Source organism: Prionailurus bengalensis, chromosome F2 (genome assembly GCF_016509475.1).
Source record: "Prionailurus bengalensis isolate Pbe53 chromosome F2, Fcat_Pben_1.1_paternal_pri, whole genome shotgun sequence".
Classification (NCBI taxonomy): domain Eukaryota; kingdom Metazoa; phylum Chordata; class Mammalia; order Carnivora; family Felidae; genus Prionailurus; species Prionailurus bengalensis.
Genome location: NC_057353.1, coordinates 9,170,191 through 9,189,055, shown reverse-complemented (window position 1 = coordinate 9,189,055; position 18,865 = coordinate 9,170,191). Strand labels below are relative to the sequence as shown.

The following is an 18,865-nucleotide window of genomic DNA, read 5'->3' as shown; positions in this document are numbered from 1 at the left end:
CTGCATTGGGCTCTGTGCTGACAGCTCAGAGTTCTGTGTTGTCTCCCTGTCTCTCTGCCCCTGCCTGCTTGTGTTCACTGACCCTCAAAAATAAATAAATAGACGTTAAAAAAAAAAAAAGGAAGAAGAAAGTAAAAGAAGGCATGTCTGTAACATATGTGGATTGGGACAGATTTACCAAAGAGGAGTTAAAGGTCACCCTGAGTTTTCCGGCCCGAAAGACTTGAAGACAGTGGTATTCTTGGCTGCATTAGTGACAAGAACCAATCTATAAGAATACTGAGCAATTTTCTTCCTTCTCAAAGTAATGTTCTCACCCTCAATTTAAGACTGAATATAGAAGATCCAATGTAATCTAGACGTTCTGTTCATAGCGACTGCTGCAGTCTTGACCAGTTGCCTTTGTTTTTTCTGAACATGACCTAATGTTTAGGCAGAAGCTTGATAAAGCACCAGAAACCAAGAACTTAAATGTATCCCTGCTGGCTACATCTTTTATGGTCATTTATTCCTTTTTTTGTTTTGACTTGCTCATTTTTGAAATACATCCTTACTTTTATTGTTCTTTCCATGAGTATGGGGCTGGCATTAGTTATTTGACTCATTAATGCAGTAATGCACCACAAAAGACCCCCCCATAGCCAAGGCAATCCTGAAAAAGAAAGGCAAAGCTTGAGGCATCACGATTCCAGACGTCAAGCTGTATTACAAAGCTGTCGTCATCAAGACAGTATGACGCTGGCACATAAACAGACTCATAGATGAATGGAACAGAATAGAAAACCCATAAATGGACCTACAACCATATGATCAACTAATCTTCGATAAAGTAGGAAATAACGTCCAATGGAAAAAAAGACGATCTCTTCAGAAAATGGTGTCGGGAAAACTGGACAGCAACATGCAAAAGAATGAAACTGGATCACTTTTTTACACCAAACCCCCAAAATTAATGCAAAATGGATGAAAGACCTAAATGTAAGAGAGGAAACCATCAAAATCCTAGAGGAGAACACAGGCAGCAACCTTTTTGACCTTGGCCAGAGCAATTTCATACAAGACACGTTGCCAGAGGTAAGGGAAACAAAAGCAGAAATGAACTACTGGGACCTCATCAAGATAAAAAGCTTCTGCACAATGGAACCAAACAATCAGCAAAACCAAAAGGCAACTAAAGAAATGGAAGAAGTTATACGCAAATGACAAATCAGATAAAGGTTAGTATCCCAAATCTATTAAGAACTTACCAAACTCAACACCCAAAGAAACAATCCAGTGAAGAAATGGGCAGAAGACATGAACACTTTTCCAAAGACATCCAGATGGCCAACAGACACATGAAAAGATGCTCAACATTATTCAACATCAAGGAAATACAAATGAAAACCACACTGAGATACCACCTCACACCTGTCAGAATGGTTAACTAACAACACAAGAAACAACAATTGTTGGCAAGGATTCGGGGAAAGGAGAACCTTGCATTGTTGGCGGGAATGCAAACTGATGCAGCCGCTGTGGAAAGCAGTATGAAGTTTCCTCAAAAACTTAAAAATAGAACTACCCTACGATCTCGCAATCCCATTAGTAGGTATTTACTCAAAGGATTCAAAAACACAGATTTGAAGGGGTACGTGCACCCTGGTGTTTAGAGCAGCATTATCAACAACAGCCAAACCATGGAAAGAGCCTAAGCGTTCATCGACCGATGAATGAATACAGAAGACGTGGCAAATATATACAATGGAATATTACCCGGCGATCAAAAAGAATGAAATCTTGCCATTTGCAGCTACGTGGATGGAGCTAGAGTGTATCACACTAAGCGAAATAAGTCAGCCAGAGAAGACAAATCTCGTAAGATTTCACTCATATGTAGAATTTAAGAAACAAAACAGATGAACGTATGGGAGGTGGGGGGAAAAGAGAGAAAGAGAAACAAACCCTAAGAGACTCGTAAAAAACAAACTGAGGGTTGAGGGAGGGAAGTGGGTGGGAAACAGCTAGGTGGGGGATGGGTACTAAGGAGGGCACTTGTGATGAGCACTGGGTGTGGTCTGTAAGTGATGAATTACTCTATTCACTCCTGAAACCAATATTGCACTGCAGGTTAACTAATTCGAATTTAAGTAAGAATTCCAAAAGAAAAAAGATGCACTCATGCATTCCAAGGGCTGGTCGGTGCACTCACCGCAGGAGAAATAAAAACAGGTACTTCTCCCTTTAGAAAGCACTGCGGATTCTTTAGAATCCCTTTAGAAAGCGCCAGAAGACCTTCTGCTTTGTGTGCATAGGGACACCCGAGAAGGACAGGAAGGAGGCATCCCATACGGCTGTTATCCAGCGGGTCCAGGACCTTAAACCAGACTCCTGGGATAACCCAGAGCAAGTCCTTGTGTCTGCATTTCAACAGGCCTGGCAAATATCGCTCCTTATCCGACCTGCAGGTTTCTAAGCCACTGGAGCTGCTGGAGTCAGGGGGGGTGGTGAGACTTCAGCCTCGTTCCTAATGACGTTGTAATTAGAGACACCTCCGAATTAGGCTGAGTCCCCAGCAGGACGTGGTAACCCTGGTGCACCTGGATAGGACAGAGCGGGGTGGAGGAGAGAGGGGAAGTAGGCGGGGCTAAGATTCAAGCCTGTGGCTCCCAACTCCCCTCTCACCACCCCCCTCCCCCTACCCACCCCCTCCCAACCCGCAGGGACAGAATGAGGGGGGCAGGCAGGAGGCAAGCAGGGGTTAGGAAAATCCTCCGGAGACCAGAGGAGTGTGAAAAAACGGTTTCCTTCCAATCCTGTGCTTGCCAAATAAAAGGAATTTCCTGGGAAATGAATGATTCATTAACGAGGCCAAAAGGACATGTGGCAGGAGCCTTTAAGTGAAAGGAAAGAGGCGGGAGACGGAGAGAGGAGAGGGAGGGAAGGAGGGAGAAAAAGAGACAGAAAGAGACAGTGGAGAAGGAAGAGAAGGAGGTAGGGAGAGTTTTTATGAGAGATGTACACACATATACATTCTCTTGTGTATACTGTAGATAACTATATATATTTTTTTAATTTTTTAAATGTTTACTTATTTTGGAGAGACAGTGTGTGAGCGTGAGGAAGTGGGGGAGGAGCAGAGAGAGAGAGAGAGGGAGACACAGAATCCGAAGCAGGCTCCAGGCTCTGAGCTGTCAGCCCAGAGCCCGAGGTGGGGCTCGAACCCACAAACCGCCAGATCGTGACCTGAGCCGAAGTCGGACACTTAACTGACAGGGTCATCCAGGCGCCCCAATATATACTATATATATTATATTAAAAGTGACTCGATTTTTCCCCAGTGGTAGAGTGGATTTTTGTCCAGAGTCAGCACAGGTCTAAGCAGGCACAAACTTACTTATTCACCTTTCGCTACACAGGCAGAGGAACACCAGGTATTTGAAATTGTGTTCTTTTTAAATTTTTTTAAAGTTTTTATTTACTTATTTTGAGGCGGAGAGAGCACAAGCAGGGGAGAGGCAGAGAGAGAAGGAGAGAGAGAGAGAGAGAGAGAGAGAGAGAGAATATCCCACGTAGGCTCCTCCCATGTGGGGCTCAAACTCACAGACCATGAGATCATGACCTGAACGGAAATCAAGAGTCAGACGCTTAACGCTTAACCAACGGAGCCACCCAGGCGCCCCTGAAATTGTGTTCTTTATTCATGCCGTTGTTTATTTGCTTGCTGAGTCCCCATCACTAGAGGAAAGTTTTGTGAGTGCAGACACCCTCTCTTGCTCTCTGCTCAGTCACCAGTGCCTAGAACAGGATAGCAGGTGCTTGGCAAATATCTGTTGAAAGGACAAGTAATAAGGCAATCGTCACACATCAAGGCAGCTCCTAATTTTCAAACAAAACAAAACAAAACAAAACCACGTCATCACTAAATCCGGAAGACAACCGTGCCTATTTCTATCGGTCACTTAATTTTGTATGTGATTTTTACTACCCACAGTTAGCTGATGCCACTCTTGAACATGCATGCCATCCATCGCCTGGGAAATAGGAAACACAGACCTTTGCTTTCTTCCTGATTCTCGAACGTCTCATGGGAGGCGCGCAGTGGGGGGAAGCAACGTCCCTGAGTTCTCACTGCTGGATTGTACCCATCTCTCCAAGCCTGCGTTAGGATCATAATCATCCTTTCTGAAACATTTGCCAGCCTGCCCTTTGAAGCAAAACCCTGACAACTGAGTCATGAGCCAGGGTCTAATGCAGCAGACATTCATTTCATTACACGCTAATAACGGAGACATTCAACGCAGTGCCCGATCCCCAATATTTAAAATTTTCTGCTAGGTTTAGAACACCTTTAGAACTAAGTGTTTCTAATATTTTTTGCTTAGACCCCCCAATAAAGGGCAGGAAAATAAGCCAAGAAAATATAAAAGCAAGCAAATTGCAAAAGCAGAGTTGATCTTTTTCAAAGCGCTGCGATATCAAATAATTTATTACAAAGCAATGCTGACATTTAGAGAAATAGATAAAATCCAAAAACTTATTTTGCAGTATTAGCTCTAAGATCTCTTGAGTTATTCATATTTTAAATGTCAAACACATTAGGCAGATTCTTCCAAAGCAGAAACAAAACGCCCTTTTAACCTAGTGGGCACCGTGGTTACACATTTATTATAATTCTGAGCAAATATCAACATTGCTTATTATTCTTTCAGTTCAACTCAAATTTATGACCAAGTCAATAGTCTATTACACTCACAGCATCTTGGCATGTACAAAAATTATGCATACTCTGCAGACACAAATGAGTAAAGCAAAACTGACAAGGGCAGAAAGAGGGAAATAGCTTTTTCAGTCTTGCATTAGGAAAAAACCCCCACGATTACTGGTTTTCTAAGTAAATAATTCTTAATCTTTATGACTTGGTTAAAAACCTAGAAGAAAAGTAAGGGACTGGAAATACTCCCCCTCCTTAGTATATTGCTTTTAGCAGTCATTTGCACACTGGGCCTTTTGTTTGGTTGGTTGGTTGATTGGTTGTTGTTTTTTAAGTTTTATTTATTTATTTTTGAGAGAGAGAGAATGTGTGCACAAGTTGAGAAAAGGCAGAGAGAGAGAGGAGGGAGAGAATCCCAACCAGCCTCCGCACCGACAGTGCAGAGCCCGATGCGGGGCTCAAACCCATAAACCATGAGATCTTGACCTAAGCCAAAGTCGGACCCTTAACTAACTGAGCCACCCAGGCTCCCCATGGGCCTTGCGGAACCCTGACTTTGCTCAGAACCCACCTGTCATGGTCTGTGTTTTTCATTAGCTTCCTCTTTCTTCCCTGCTAAAACTGACCTCAGATCCTTGCCACTCTCTCCAGAGAAAGATGCTCTTGTCTACCCTAGCTTAACAGAGACAGGAGATAAGTCTTTAAGTTCCTGAGTTCACAGAGCCATTTTCATCATGGTTCTGCCGTCCCTTAATAACCGTATCTCATGTAGACTGCTCTTCCTTCCTTCTCTTCCGTGGCATCTTTTGATCTCTAGAACATTCTGCTGACTTTCGTGCTGACTCCAGCACCCGATTCATTTTCTTCTCTTCTACCTGTTTCCTTGCCATCATTCTCAGAAATTCAACATGGACCTACATGATTCTGCTAACAAACTGACCCATAGTCACAGAACCTCCTCAATGCTCACCACGTTCACTCCCTCCTGACTACCCATCACCACTGAGGCATCTTTGACTTCAGTATCATTTAAATGATTGCGACCACACCTGTGCATCCCACCTCCACTCCTACTTTATGACCTTGATTTTATATTTCTTGAAAGCGCTTGACCGCTCTTCTTAGTCAACCCATCAGCCCTCTTCTGGCACCTGTGCCTCCCTTCCCAGCCTGGACCCTAACTTGGCTTTCACCAGGGCCCTAGATAATCTGTTTCCCTCATTCTAGTCGGTAAATTTTGGCAGGTGCCCATTGCACACAGACACCCTTTGCTTCTGCACAGCCAAGAGTAGCTGAAGTAGAGTAGCTAACGATACGAAATGGTAAATGTGTATTGACTGTGCATCTAAAGTCATGGTCTCCAACTTCTGCCGTAGGAACCATTCTCCTGTGGCCCTGAAACTCGGGCCATAATTAACTTGTCACCCCTTCTAGCTCTCTCCCCTTCAAGTCGTTGACTGTGACTGGTGTGCCCCTTAGATGCTCACTGCACCTGAGGGTTGGCCTCTGCTTCAGTTAGGGTCAGCTCCATAGGTCCATACCCTCCCCCTCCTCACCTTGGGTGGGCAACTCTCATCAAGGTACACATACCTTTCAGGGTAGGGAGCTGGGGGAAACAGGTGATGGGGATTAAGGACTGCACTTGTCCAGATGAGCACCAGGCGATGGACGGAATTGTTGAATCACTAGCTTGTACACCTGAAACTGATACGACACTATATGTTACCTAACTGGAATTAAAAGAAAAACTTTTAATTAAAAAAATGTACTAATACCTTGCTATTCCGCTTTCGTCAGAGAAGACCATCATTCCTTGAAGGGAAGGCTCATATTTAACAATTTAGTGCCGACCTCCCCACCTCACTCGCTAGAGTGCCTATAATGGCATCGTAACTGTCCTCAGCCCTTCTGATTTCTCCATTCTCTGGTCTGTGCCATACATTGCCAAGAGGTTAAACTTCCTAAAGGAGACTTCCAGCACGTCACTTCTTTGCTCACAGTGTTTTGGTGGGTTACTTATTCCCCAACAAGTCTTGCATCTAAGGCTTTTCCGGATTTGTCTTTGTCAGTCCCACAAGGTCCTACACAGTGACCTATAGGACCTAATGTCCTGCCAGGGTCAGTGAATTCCTGTGAGCTTCTATTGTGAAGTTATTAAATTAACTGGTAGTTTCTGTGCTATTTACTACATTTTCAGTTCAGATGATGAAAGATTTCCTGATGATCACTCCACTGCAGTTATTTTTAGGGGTAAAGAACCACCACTCTTTAACCTGTATTATGTACTGAATATTTTATTATATACGTTGTGTGCATTACAGTTTAAGCCCCCAAACCACCCGGATAGATGATTGATATTGTTTCTATTTTAAAGATAAGGAAACTTTCAGGTTAGCTAAAAAAATTGCACAAGGCGTTATACATGTGTGGAGCCAGAGATCACATTTAGAGATGTCTGGCCCCAAACTTTTCTAAATACTATTTTTCAACAGAAAAATCTTTTTATCTATACAGAAAAAAAAATCACACACACACACACACACACACACACACACACACATTTTGAAAAGTCCCTGATCTCAAAAATAATAAATTCGAGGGGCGCCTGGGTGGCGCAGTCGGTTAAGCGTCCGACTTCAGCCAGGTCACGATCTCGCGGTCCGTGAGTTCGAGCCCCGCATCAGTCTCTGGGCTGATGGCTCAGAGCCTGGAGACTGTTTCCGATTCTGTGTCTCCCTCTCTCTCTGCCCCTCCCCCGTTCATGCTCTGTCTCTCTCTGTCCCAAAAATAAATAAACGTTGAAAAAATAAATAAATAAATAAATAAATAAATAAATAAATAAATAATAAATTCGAGAAAGGAAAATGTAATCAAGGATAGAATACGCCATTTTGAACGTTTTCCATTTTGTGTTGTCCTCGAGACAAAATGGTCTCGACATTCATCTGATCTCTTCCTAGAGAAGTGAGTTAAGGGAAAAGGGAAGACACAAATGGCTTCAGGGGGCCTCTCTCAGTCCTTTGCAGTGTGACAGCACAAGAAACCCCGTAACAAGTACCTGACAGAGTCACTGGCCATGCAGAGAGTGCCCCATCATCCACACTCTACTTGGCCATGTGCAACTTTGGCTACGTACTGGATAAGCTGACTGCAACAGAGAGCCCATTCTCTTTTTCATTTGCTGAAAGTCTTCCAGGATAAGTCGTGTGGAGGCATCTCCCCCACATCCTGTAGGATGTGTTGTCAACACCCCTTATCCTGGAAAATACTACGGCTAATAAATACCAGATTGTTATTATGGAAATATGGAACTGGCAGCTCCTTTTCAGTTTATCTGCCAGAGCATTTCACTTTCAGAGACGATAAAGTCTGGGTCAAGAAGTGATGACTGAATTCAGAAAGAGAAATATTCCTTGGGGGGGCCACCCGGATGAACATGGGGATGAGTTGGACAAGCCTGTGCCAAAATTTTCTTCTCACCCTAAAATTCAAATTTCAAAGTCAAATTAGAAATAAGTGGGTTTAGCCATTGACTCTCAAGGTACAACACAGAAATTTAGTACGCATAAATATACAGTTCAATAGAGCTTTACTAAATTTTCTACAGCCACCTCTATTTAGGTGGCAATGATTTAAGAATGAGAAATAGTAACCAGCATTCATAATATTTGCCTCTTTACTCCTACATAATATTTTCTCTAAACATCATATGTTGAGAAAAAAATACCCTCTAATTGGAAATGCAGTGCTAACAATTCACAATCCTTAGGAAGACATTAAAAGATGATAGTTTTCTGTCTTGACAAGAGTTGAGTTTGATCTTCCTTAGATAAGTGTTGATTTTTTATTCATTTTTTTAAATTTTTTAATTTTTTTAAATTTATTTTGAGAGACAGAGAGAGAGCACAAGCAGGTGGAGGGGCAGAGAGAGAGAGAGAGAGAGAGAATCCCAAGCAGGCTCTGTGCTATCTACGCAGAGCCTGCTTGGGGCTCAAACTCACAACCTGTGAGATCATGACCTGAGCCAAAACCAAGAGTCGGATGCTTAACCAACTGAGCCACGCAGACCCCCCCACCAAGTGTTGATTTTTTTAAAGCAATTGTAATACCAGAGAGCTAATATTGGAAGTGGGAAAGGATTACCAGTGACGTTGATAGATTAGTAACTGTATTTATAATCTGCTAGAGATTTTGGCCTTATTTCTTGTGTCTCGTATTTTTCAAATTAAAAAATCATAGGCAATATTATGTGACAAAGGATCCAATATTCCACCTCCCACCAGATCCTCTGATAACAATTTGACTAATGCTATTAATAAGCGACATCTGTAGACGTGAACATTATGCCGGAAGTAATTTTCTCACATGTACACTGTGTGTAATAAGAAAACCTGAGCATTTGCCAGCTTTAAAGAATGCTCCAGTTTGATTAAACTTCAAAAAGCCACTTACATATGTAACTGAAACAAGTGATAATATACTTTACTACATTTTTAATAATTTTCATTATCCATTTTTTTAAAAAAAACTAATTAGATAATTGGCTTTCAATGATGAGATCTTAATTCCAATCAATTTAAATTTTACCACTAGACATAAACGGCCCATTTGCTGTAACCGCTCACAAATCGTATTTCTCTCCTCATTCCAATGCTCGTTCTCCACATTTTTTTTTTAATGTTTATTTATTTATGAGACAGAGAGAGACAGAGCATGAACGGGGGAGGGTCAGAGAGAGGGAGACACAGAATCAGAAACAGGCTCCAGGCTCTGAGCTGTCAGCCCAGAGCCTGACGCGGGGCTCAAACTCACAGACTGCGAGATCATGACCTGAGCCGAAGCCAGACGCCTAACCGACTGAGCCACCCAGGTGCCCCAACATTTTTTTTAACTATAAAGGTATCCACTGGGTCTCTGCAAGGAAAAAGATGATATTGATCAAAGGGGTTGTGTGTACTAAAGAACATACACTGATGTACATTTATGCTCTCACCAGCTGGTTTGTATGCACATCAAGAGACTGTGGTGTTTGTTCCCAAATCTATTTATGCCACTTATATTAGTTATAATAATTATGTAAATTAATAAACTATCACAGAAGCCATGAGTTATAAGGATGAAAAGAGAGTTGTTTCTAATATATATATATATATACATATATATATATATATATATTTTAAGCTTATCTATTTATTTTAAGAGAGAGAGAGAGAATCTTAAGCAAGCTCCACACCATCAGAGCAGAATCCGATGCGGGGCTCAAACTCACAAACCGTGAGATCATGACCTGAGCGGAAATCCAGAGTCAGATGCTTAAACAACTGAGCCACCCAGGCACCTCTCTAATAAAACTATCTCGAAGACTTTGGAAAGACTAAAGAAAGGCAAGACATTAAAAACTATTTCCTTTGGTGTGGCAAGACCATTCTCAAAGTTTGGAGGGAAAAAAAATCATAAGAAAAGAAGAAGCATTCTCTTCCAAATTTAGTTTGTTTTCAAAAAGACCTAGGTGATTATTCAGCTTCTAAAAAGGTGAAACTGGAAATCATAGATTTCAATTGCATAACAGGGAAACCTGCCCCTTATATAAAAAAGAAAGTGAGGGACTGAAATCCACAGAACCATATTCGACATAACAGCCTGGGCCATACATTCAAATATTATAAATTAATGTCCTTTTTATAGGTAACATCGAACTAAAGCGTGTAAGATGTGTGTGTGTGTATTCATTTTAATTCTCTGCCTCAGTCTGATCTTTCTGTTAATTAATCAAATACTCATCCTTAGCCCACATCTGCTATAATATAAACATTGGAAAGCTTTTGTTTTCCCTGCAAAGGAAAGGCAAAGGCTGCCTCTGAAGAACTGTGGGGAGAAGAGTTGGAGCTTCGGAGAAAGCAAGAAGGAGCTGCATATTTAAGCACCTTGGATTGTAGGGGTGAGGTCCCAACTGAGTCTGGAGAACATTCACGTCCTCTAGGTAGAGGTCTTCTAGGACGTGAGGACGTCCTAGAGGTCCTCTAGGACCAGCCTGCCTGGAGGGTTTTCTCCGGCACCCCTCTGCTGCTTGGATACACCCAATGGGAACGTGGGTGTCTGAGTTCATTCAAGGTCAGAGTTCTACCAGGTGGGTGGGGCCAAAGCAGAGGACAGCACCAGAGGTGATAGTATTTGCCAGAGTGGTCATCATAACAAATCACAGAATGCACGCTAAACAAGAAAGAGTAACAGGTTGAGGGCCGGCGGATGGCAAGTTGGCCAAATTTCACAGATTCGAATTTGCCGGGAGGTCGCAGAATCGTTGCTGCAAGAATACTTCTGCATGGGAGCAAGAATACTTCCTACATAATAGGAAGCTGTGGTTGGGAGGCATTCATCTGAGACTTCCAAGGTGGTACCGTTGAGAGTGAAGATACGGTGCAAGACACGACTTTGGGAGAGCTGGGAAGCTAACATGAAGGACGGCAAAGTCACCTATGAGGATGGCAAGGGTTCGGGTACAAAACCAAGGCCGCCATCTAGGGTCTGATGCAAACAGGGTTTTGATGGCTACAAAGCAGGGGCCGCTTACTCAAGTCAATGATGCCAGCTTCAAAGAGAGCGCGCTGTTTTTATCTTACTTTACTTTTTCTTTCGAAAGAAAAGGAGACCCAGTGGTCTGAAAATGACACCGTTGGGGAGCAGGGGAGCAAGGGTAACGTCTAAGGCAAACCTGAGTAAAGAAGAAGGACCTTTTTTTTGAGGAGGCCTCAAGAGAAATGTTATCAAAGAAAGCTGGCTTGCAGGCAAAAAGTTATGAGAAGTTTCCCCAGACGATGAAGAAGATGCCGAACCTGTTAAGGACGTGGGGACATTCACCATCCGGATGAGAGCTATTGGTGCGGGACCAGAGAGCCAGCAAGCGGCTCTGCCAGAATTCAAAGCCAAGTGTGTCTGACTCCCAAGCTGGGCCATGCTGCTTATCAGCAAGAGAAAATTCACCCAAACCAGTGAATTGGGTGTTGGACATGGGGAAAAGCATTTTCATCACACTTCTTTCGTTCGTCTCTTTACCTCTTGACAATTCCTAGGACATAAGGATTGTTACAGGGGCATATGCAGGTAGCTGAGCACAGAAGACAGAAAAGTGATGCAGTCCCAGAAAATACAGATTCTAGAAGCTCTCCCTACCTCCAGAAACTTGATGTGAACGGAACAACTCAGGTGAGTCTTTGGAGCCGGCAGACAGAGTAAATCGACTGAGACAACGAAGTTACTTGAGAGCTTATGAAGCACTTTTCATAAACTGTTGTTGCATGGAATGCTTCCCTCAAGAAACTATTCAAAATGAAAATGACAACGAGAAGATCAAATTCTCATCAAAGCTGATTATTCTGGCTCAAAGAGTATGCAAAATATCTTGGAGGCATGTGCACTCTGCTTAATGCATCTCATTTAGTATTCATTGTCTTAAATATCACATGCAATTGATGAAACATTTTTTGGAACGTTCTATCCCTAAACCTTTCTAAATAAAATTGTGCCACCCAAGATCCAATATTCTGACTGAATTCATCTTTTGACTGTGAGGGATCTAGAGTACAAGGTCAAAGAAAGTAAAACTGGGGTGTTGGCTATGTGTATTTAACCCTCTAAAATAAAAAAATAGAGAGAGATGATGAATTAATGTAGCATCCAGTGTATCCCCGTCAATTCCAGATTGGAAAATTCCTATAACATGAAATGATTAGCCAGAGTTTTCCAGAGCAATGGGCCACCACAGCTCTCCTTTTCCCCAAACTATTTAGAAAGCAAATGTAGTGAGGATTCTTTCTGCCCGCAGATACACGTCTTATTAGTTTCTGACCCATAATCTGGGGAGCTGTGGTTCCCCAGCGATCCACATTATCTTTATTCCCCTAAGGTAACGTTCAAGAAAATATTTTTCCCAGCATTCTGGGTCCAGTGGCCACCTACTGTTTTCTCAGCCCAATACGTTCAGGCCTTTGGCTTGAAGTGCCACTGTCCCCTTGCACCTACCCGTGTAACGTGGGAAGCAGAAAAGACCACGGGACATTGTGACCTTGGCCTCTCTTGACTAGTCCGGAGCCAGACTCAAGTCAGACCAATCAGAGTCCTCCCGGGATTTCAGAACCACTTGGATAGTAAAGCCCGGATGTTGTCAGTACTGTTGACTGCCTTGGGAGATCAAAGGGAGGCCATCTGCCCGACAAGAGAGGCGAATAAGGCCCGCGTGAATGCGTTGTCAGCAGTGATCCTGCTTGGAAAAACAGGGACGAAGGTGGAGAATAGACCCTTGTGTCTTCCTGTGCCGTTGTTCACAGTATCCACCCGCATTCTTGTCCAAGGGCTTGTGAGACACCCCAGTGTCCTTGTCTCTTGAGACACGGCCTTCCCCATTTTGCTGATGCTACTGTACCTTGGAATTTTGCCCTCCAGACAAACCAAATACTAGGTATTCAAGAAGCCATTGCACTGCACAGTGTGCCTGGGGATATAGACTTTGTGATGTGGGAAGCGATAGAAGAAGGCCTCCACTGTTTGGTATGAACAAGCACTTTGAAATTATCTGTCTCAACCACGGTCTTTGGATAATGACAATAATGAGAATTAATGCTTGTCATGCAGTTAGAAAGTTCTAAGCACTGTGCCATGTGGATTACAGTCACGACTACGTTCAGGCTTCATGGAGTACTTACAAGGAAGTTGAAGTTCAGAGAACTCAAGGGAGACGGACAGAGAGACCCCTCCCAGGTCCATCGTTAAGGAAGGATCGATCCCAGCTTTGGGACTCCTGTCATCCCCTTCAGGGCTAGCCTGGAACTGTGGAGAACCTCCTCCTGCAGACCACACCCCTCCCAGTATGTAGCCCGCATCCAGTGACTGAGAGACATCGAAGACCAGCATCAACCTGCAGGAACGTTTTAGCTCCAGAGTTCCTGGTAGGCTGGCTGAGGCCATCAGATATATCTTGTGGTTCAAATTCCCTTCTGCCCACACCTGCTTCCTTCCCATCCTTTCCGTAGTCGCTCTTTCCAGGGGTGTTCCTAATAAACACGTGAACACGACCAGCTGTCTCACAGGTGGCTCCCTGGGACACCCGAATGTTGGCAGTTGGACAATCCAAGTCCCTCCAGCGGGCAAGGGCAGAGCTAGGATTTGTGTTCATCTTTCTGAGCCCAGGCACGTGCATGTCTCCTCCGTGATAACCACGGTACGTATCCGTGCAAACGATGATTGAGACGCCACTGTGTCATCACTATTCAGCTCACGATGCTTGCTTTGTCAGTAGAAATCCGGTCTTTTCTTCAACTATCCCAGAGAGGGAACTCTTTGAAATGTATAAAAAAATGAAACCGTGCTTACCTTCCTAGAAATACCTCTGTAAATACGTAAAGCCCAACATTAGAAAGTGAAAGGCATAATCAGTAACTGTTCTCACTGACCACAAAGAGAATAATTCATCTGTGAAAAGCCATGATGTTCTGCCTTTTCATCACTGCTACAAAGTACATATCTGTGTGATGTAGTACACGTAAATCTCAATTCCAAATAAAATTTGGACTGATCATTTCTCATAAATCGTTGTCTTACTAATGCTGAAAGATTCAGACCTGGAAGCTGGTGGGGTGGGGGGGGGGTGGGGAATCTGGAGGGCACATGAAAATGTCAGAATTTCCCATGCATGGTCTTGATTTCTTTTCCTATTAATGAGGAATTTGTATTCAGCTTTTTAGAATAACTAAACTCACCAACCAACCACCCACCCCCTTTGCAATCCTTAGGGGTTACGTAGAAATGGTCTTTATGTACAAAGATTACGGAAAGTCCTCACAAAAATTTGACCCACTGGAGGAAAAAAAATAATATAGTTTCAAAGACTCTCCTGGGTTTTTTTCCAACAAACTGATGGACATTAAGAAGTTAATGGGTAGGTGGCCTTTAACGAATCCCATTTTTTATTCCCCCCTAGACCTGGAGGGAATGGAGATCTGGCAGGAGAACAGAGGTAGGCCAACACCACTGTGAGGGAGGCCAGCCAGGCAGATGTTATCCCAATTAGGAAAATATTTTTCTTCCTTAATGTGGATTAGACCCTACTGCCCTGAGAAGTACCTCAGATGTGTGTGTGTGTGTGTGTGTGTGTGTGTGTGTGTGTTGTTTGATTTAATACTTAGCTCCTGGATGACCCTGAAGCTTGAAGAGGCACATCTTGGTCAAAGGAGTCCCAGCTGCGCGGCAAATACCTAACTGCAACTTTGTACTGACTTGGGATTGTGTCGCCAAAGTCCACTCCGGGGCGGCATGTGAAATGAGCACCCCACCCACCCACCTTTCTAGCACCACACGGACCCCGGATGGAAGCTGGTCAGAACAACTCAGACATCAGGAAGTCCACGCTCCGGTGGGTACCTGCCCTGGCTTGATGAGGGACGTGAGGAAAAGGGGAGGCAGAGCCTGTGGAAGGAAGGATAGGGTTTCCCTGAATGGGAGGCTCGATGGTGAGTTCCTGGTAAGGGGACTTGATGAAAACAGAACAGACGGGACCCCGAGGCCATCCCATGGTGTGTTTAACCTTTTCGTTGTGTTTGTTCTTTGAACTACGGAGACTTTTGTATGAATATAGCATTTAGAAAAATAACAAAATGTTTCTAAAGCCTAGAGTCTTCAGTTAGTTCTCCCTATCCAGTGTAATTGGATGCCGTGTAGTTTTGGGAAGGCTGCAACATGGAGGGTCAAGGAAGCAAGAACCAAGGCAGGGGTGGCCTCGTGTCCATCCAGGTGCCGCTGTCCCTGGGAACTTAGCAGTAGCCCCTCAAGGTGGCTGATGATGAGGAGCTCCTCGTCCTGGTGGATAGGAGAGGATGAGAAAAGAAGTAACCAGGAAACATCTCAAAAGCACGTACCAGTCTCTCTGCCATAGACATCTTATAAATGTTTAATGTTTTTTTCTATTTATTCTCGAGAGAGAGACAGAGCACAAGCAGGAGAGGGACAGAGCGAGAAACGGACACAGAATCCGAAGCGGGCTCCAGGCTCTGAGCTGTCAGCACGGAGCCCGACATGGTGCTCAAACTCACAAGCCATGAGATCATGACCTGAGCTGAAGTCAGACGCTTTACCGACTGAGCCACCCAGGCACCCCAGTCACAGATACTTTAAAAGCAGGTGACCTTCAAGACAGGGGGAGTCTACTGCTTCTCGAAGATCCTTCTTTGGAGGGACTGGCTGCTTGGCACCCAATCTAATGTATCACACATTGAACACCTGTTGAATTTTATTTAGTGGCTGGGCCAGTGGGTCTTATGTCCTGTTTGTGTATTTAAAAACTTAAAATTCTTTTTTAATGTTTATTTATTTTTGAGACAGAGAGAGACAGAGCATGAACAGGGGAGGGTCAGAAAGAGGGAGACACAGAATCTGAAACAGGCTCCAGGCTCCGAGCCGTCAGTCCAGAGCCCGACGCGGGGCTCGAACTCACGGACCGCGAGATCGTGACCTGAGTTGAAGTCGGACGCTTGACTGACTGAGCCACCCAGGCTCCCACCAAATTTTAATTCATTGCTGGCTTTTGAAAATTGGGAGGTTTCCATGAAAATTCAGGTTTCTAGTTCTTTAAAAGCAGCACTACCGAGCGCATGTTCTAGAATACCCAACACCCCAGCCAGGAGTAAGCAGCTACAGCTGCCTCTTGACGGGGAGCTCATACTCCACAGTTTCACCCAGCGGTCCTGCCCTCACTCAGAGTTGGCCTGGACCCCCTCGTGTCTGTGTGCCCCCCGGATCCAGGAGAAGTGAAGAGAGGCTCACCGTGCAAACCATTTCATTTTTCACATATTGACTTCTGCGATTTAGGGGAAACAACTTTGCAAAACAACTAATGGAAATGACATCTGGTTTGCAGCTAAGACCCTAGATTTCAAACACTCTCAAACACACACACACACACACACACACACATTTTCCACAACGTTGAGTTGCAAAATTGGCGAAAGCCGGGAGACGTTGGGAAAGCAATTTTCTACACACTTGAGGCGGCCTCCGACTCCAAGGACTTTGAGGTGAATATCTTAGAATGTCATCACTCAAGTCACAAATGTCCTATTTATAAATATGAAGGGAGAGAGCAACTATTCTCCGGTATTTATTTTCCTATGTATTGCTTTTCTGGGCGAGGCACGGCATCAGCAAGTTATCACACACAACCCAGAGCAGACCCATTTCACATTACCAAACACCTTTCTCGATGCATCTGGACTGTACATAGTAAGAAGTCGAAATGAGACTGTATTGCTCATGTTCCCACGAACCGCAGATTTTAAAATGCCCAAATCCACAGCGAATATATAGATTTTGGTGAGGTGTCTAGGAAAAGATCTTGGATCTTCACAGAGTATGTTTCCTGGGCAATTTCTACAAATGCTTCCAAAAGGGCCTCCCTTCTGTCCCCGGCTTACTTGGTTAACATATGAAATGCCCTTTGTTTTAGTTGTGTTGGTCTTTACAATGAAGTTATTTAGAACTGCTTCCCCGTGGTCTTCCCAGTCCCAGTCCTCTTAGGAGTCCGTAAGAAAGTACGTTCTGTAGAGAAAAACGACCCTGAATGAGTGATTCTGGTCTGGGGAGCTCTACACGATACAAATGAGCACCGATATGCTGATCTCGTTTAGTTTCTAGCATCGTTGGCACTTTCCTTAACTATTTCACTCTCAGATTTAGGAGCACTCAGCAAAGCAATTCACAAAGGGGGAGCTGGGGAAGGAGATGACTCTAAGCTCGTGGGTTAACGTAGCTCCATTTTTCAGTGAACGTTATTGTGTGAATGCTGCGAGGCTAGGACATGACTAGAAGGAAAAAGCAGTCAGGCTGAGCTCAGAAGGAAGCACGCTGAGTGGGTACTGGGCAGAAGTGCCCCCGCCCCCCCACGATGTGATTCTTCGTTCTCCTCCTCATCCTGCTCTGAGCATCCTGCCCTTGACTCCACTTTCTACGGCACCGGAAGAAGACACGGGCATGGAGGCAGAACATCTGAGGGTTTTTCGTGTGTGGTTTTTTGGTATCCTTTTCCTGCCTCTTGGGGAGCACATTTTTTGAAAGTGTTGGAAAAAAAAATAAAAATGCCCTTAGCTTAAGAAATTTTGCATTATCAAAAAACATAAATTAAAAAAAAAAAAACAGGCATCTGGGTGGCTCGGTCGGTTAAGCGTCCAACTTCGGCTCAAGTCATGATCTCACGGTTCGTGAGTTCGAGCCCCGCATGGGGCTCTGTGCTGACGGCTCGGAGCCTGGAGCCTGCTTCGGATTCTGTGTCTCTCTCTCTTTGTCCCTCCCCCACTCTTTTTCTCAAAAATGAATAAATGTTAAAATTTTTTAAAAAAAAAGGATTTTGAGCTATCTGCAAATCAACTCATTTCAGGAGTGGAAGAATCTTGGGTCATTTCTTCATATCAAAATTAACACAGATTCCTGTTTGCGATGTCTTCGGTATTAAAAGAGGCAATCATACCAAGTCTCCTGTATTCCATACACGGTAAATTTTTTGTTTCAGCCAACTCTTAGCAGAGGGGCAACTAGAACAACACCATCTCCCTGGACAAAGAGCATTGAATATTCCGTGTTGTTGATTTATATCTCTCTTCATATGTTTCCTCATCGATTTCTATAATAGTCACAGTTCCCCCCCACATCTCCCAATATCACCTTTCAATGCTGGTCATAAGCATGTAATCTGCCTCGGGGCTCGTTTCTCATTTTCACGTAAATTCGCCCAACCAGGGTGAGCCTGATAAGAGACAGACACTCTTCCACGGTGTTGGTAGTTTGCTGTTGGTCCACTCCGTCTGCCATGTTTCAAACCCTGAGCCTTTCAGAACATCTGAGTTTTTGTTTTCTTCAATTTTTTTTTATGTTTATTTATTTTTGAGAGAGAGAGAGAGAGAGAGAGAGAGAGAGACAGAGTGTGAGCAGGGGAGGGGCAGAGAGAGAGGGAGACAGAATCCGGAGCAGGTTCCAGGCTCCGAGCTGTCAGCACAGAGCCCGACGCGGGTCTCGAACTCATGAACTGAGAGATCATGACCTGAGCTGAAGTCGGACGCCTAGCCGACTGAGCCACCCAGGTGCCTCAAACATCTGAGTTTTAATCCAGATCTGTCACTTGTTTTATGACTGCCT

At 44.0% G+C, this 18,865-nt stretch overlaps 1 pseudogene; it reads right to left on the bottom strand.

Moving 5' to 3' along the window:
• Positions 1-18,238: 18,238 nt before the first annotated feature.
• Positions 18,239-18,541, bottom strand: LOC122496052 (annotated as a pseudogene).
• Between the last annotated feature and the right edge of the window lie 324 nt (positions 18,542-18,865).